This window comes from Cephus cinctus, unplaced genomic scaffold (assembly GCF_000341935.2).
Source record: "Cephus cinctus unplaced genomic scaffold, Ccin1 Ccin1_scaffold0696, whole genome shotgun sequence".
Lineage (NCBI taxonomy): Eukaryota > Metazoa > Arthropoda > Insecta > Hymenoptera > Cephidae > Cephus > Cephus cinctus.
In genome coordinates, this window is record NW_014333318.1 from 410,904 (window position 1) to 414,315 (window position 3,412).

The 3,412-nt window shown below is 38.6% G+C and overlaps 2 protein-coding genes across 12 annotated transcripts in view; one reads left to right on the plus strand and one right to left on the minus strand.

The window, feature by feature from the left end:
- Positions 1-3,412, minus strand: part of LOC107270016 — a 120,567-nt gene that overhangs the window by 81,788 nt on the left and 35,367 nt on the right. The window lies entirely within an intron of this gene.
- LOC107270006 (alpha-mannosidase 2) overlaps positions 1-3,412 on the plus strand; it is a 96,247-nt gene that overhangs the window by 63,079 nt on the left and 29,756 nt on the right. The gene's annotated exons all lie outside the window — the stretch shown is intronic.

Here is a 3,412-nt window from a genome sequence, read left to right on the forward strand (position 1 = left end):
GGGGGGGGGGGGGGGAGGAAATAAAAGCAGATTGACAGCAAATAAATAATGGCTATCCCAAAAGGTACTTTAGCCACGATGAAAAAAAAAAGTGAGGAAAAGTTCGTGCAGCGTTTAAGAGTACCTACTGTGCATGCCCCAAGTTAAAAGTTATCATGGAGGTTAAAGGGCAAAGTGTATAGTTCAGATGATAAAAGCTGCTCTCGTATCGATGACGTTATAGATGCCATACCGCATGTCGATTCCACCTGTAAAAGCAATAGGCCACGTAGACACGGGGGATTTAAAAGGAAAATATTTGCATTCGAACTGTCAGTCGTTCACATGTGAACCTGCCACGTGTCACGTGTGACTTGTCGCCGCTGCTTGATACGCGATTAAATCGTGTTTATTCTTCCATCTGTTTCGAACCACATTTTTTTTTCACTCCGATGCTCCGCGATTCCTGATACCTATAAAAATTTTTGGTCGTTTCATCGAATACTCGACTCCGTGCTTTATCGTTGCGATATATCGCGCGCAGTATCGATGAATCGAGCTTTATCGCGACATACGCTTCGCAGCTCGTCACCTTTTCATTTCCGATCCATTAACTTTCACGTTTTTTTTCCATTTTTTTTTTCGTACTTCGATACACACTTTTTCTTTTCTTTTCTTATTTCTTCTATTTTCAAGAAAAATTATGGCTATGCCGGCTTTTTTACTTTTTTTTTTTTTTCATGGGGATTCAAGGAATCTCAAAATTACTCCATCCGAGGTATGCGTGTTATATGTTTAATCTGTAAAACTATTTTGGGGACCGTTAAAACCGTGAATAATCTCAATTTCGGGTTCGTCCCGTATAGGCGATTAGTTCTGCTGATTATATATCTTCCTGAAACTTGCAAATTGTTATGTACTAGGTGAATTGCTTAGATATCCTATACACGATATAATTGGAAGGGTCTGCTGTGGATAACGAAACTTCTTGAATTTGCTATTCTAAATTGCGTTCGAGTTATTTACGAAATTATAGGTGTCAGTTATCAGATAAAAAATGTGTGTACTGTATGCGGTGAAATGTTATAATTATTTTAATTTTTTTATCGTCTATTATAATTTTCTTCTATTATTCTTTAGTTTTGTCTAAAAAGGATTTTTCAGTAATTATTAAACATTTTTTTTCGTTATTAATGAAAATTACGTTTCAATCAAACGCTATCGCCAGAATTTGTTCCTGAGGACAAATTGAATTAAATTGATTAGAAAGTAGCTATTCAGGTGGTATGGGATTTACAAGGCACGTTATCAGCTCGCATTAGGATATCGTGTGGTCGAGTGGCAGCGGCGGCGGCGGAGGCCGGCTATAGTCGATTCGCATTATCACGTCGGCCTGCAGCCGTCAATGTGCATGTTGCGATCATAGGCAAATGCAAATGAAATTTATGACGTAGCCATAATGCACTTTCCCACAGACAGAGTTCCCGGGGCTGCATAATTCAATGCAACGAAACGAACGCAAACGCGGCAGCTAAATCGTATTTGGAGATTAGCGAATTTCGCGATTAACAGTACGGACACGTTCCCTTGCGGGTATTTTCAAATTTCCCGCCGTTTACTATGCCGTCTTTTGTCATTCATTTACGTACAATGTACACCCGGCTCAAACGATTCTGGCGCATAAAAAACGTGGCTTGAGGAGAAGGCTTCCCCCACTCAGCACACTCTTCAGTCCTAAGTTATTCTAATTGTAAGCTGATTCTATGCGCATCTACGACGCGCAGTACATGTATAACGTAGGACTGAAGAGCATGCTGAGTGGGGGAAGCCTTCTTCTCAAGCCACGTTTTTTATGCGTCAGAATCGTTTGAGCCGGGTGTACATAGTACATAGAGACGCAGCCGCCATATCGACAAATCTTGACCACAATTTTTTTTCCAAAATTTCATCCCCTTATACTTTTATTGACTCGTCTTGATATCGTACACACGTTTATATCTATATATCGTCCCTTTTTCATTTTAATACAACTTTCAAACGTCCCGCGCTAAAGTCGCGCAGAGTGCGCAGTAAGTTCATTTTTCGTGTTCTGCGCAGCGGACGGAAAAGAAAGGGGAAAAAATTGCGAGCTGCCAAATTGCATGTTTTTCTTTTTTTTTTTCGCTATGGATATCAACCACGCGATTTGGATGGTAAATTATTCGGAAATCACGCATTTTTTTAAAGCGCCTACATTCGCTCTGTATATTTTTTCGATTTATTATTAATGGTCTTGGTTAAAGTTTCAAGGCGCCGTGACGTTTCTTTAAAACTTTCATTCCTTGTTGGATCATCCTTCCGCGATTATACCTTCTCTCTTTCGTGTAATATTTTTCTTTTCTCTTTTTCTCTCTTTATTTCCGTATACTTCTTTTTTATCGTCTTTTACTTTCTTCCCTACTGTTCTCCTCGTTATTGCTTTACCGCGGGACGGGGATTCCCCGGTCGGTACTGTTACGCGAACTCTGCTTATTCGCTGAAGAAAAATAATGGAAAATGTACGATATTCGTGGAATTTACTTTTTTTCTCATTTCAGTTCATTCTGGATTTTTATTTTGCAAATTTTATGTTGTTTTAACAAGTCCAAATTGGCAAGTACAGAATTTACGTTATCATCTAAACTATGCTAGAGGGTTCGTAAAAATTCTTTTAAAAAACCGACTACAAGCTATTTCGAAAATTTCGAAAATTCGCATATTAATTTTATACATTAAAAAAAAAGACTCACAGCGTCAACTTAACATTTTTTTTCAATATTAAGATTTTCAATGAAAGTAAACGGACTAGATAAAAATACGATAAATGAGGTCCGTGTGGATGAGAAAGTGAGTTAAAAAAAAAAAGACAAAAAAAAAGAACAGACTACGAGGAATGGGCGACTAGCGAATGAAAAAAGCAGGAAAAAAAAAGCATTTCTGCTCACCAGCCCGTAAATCAAACTTCTCAAGTGTACTCTTCCTCCAAGCCAAAGAGGAAGCCCCCCTCATTCCTTATCCCCCCCTTTGAACCCTCCAGACCTCACTCCCAACCTTTCCTACCCCCTCCCCCCTTTACTCCTCCAACGATCTTGCATCTTATTTTTTCGAAAATTCCCAACAACAACAAAATTTAGTAGCGAACAAGTCAATCGACTCGTACCAGCCAAATTTGATTACCCATGCTCCACTGGTTTCACAAAATCCATCCTCGAATCTTCATCCAAACCCTCTTAGACATTTCCAATATATCTCTTCTCGTAATAACAGCCGATATTATACAAAACAAATAGTCTATATATTTATATAATTTGAATTTTATAAATAAATCCCAATTTCTAAATAACCTCCTTTCTTATACAAGTATAATATTACTAAAAGGTATTTCAGCCCCCCTTCCCCCCCCCCCCCTTCCCCG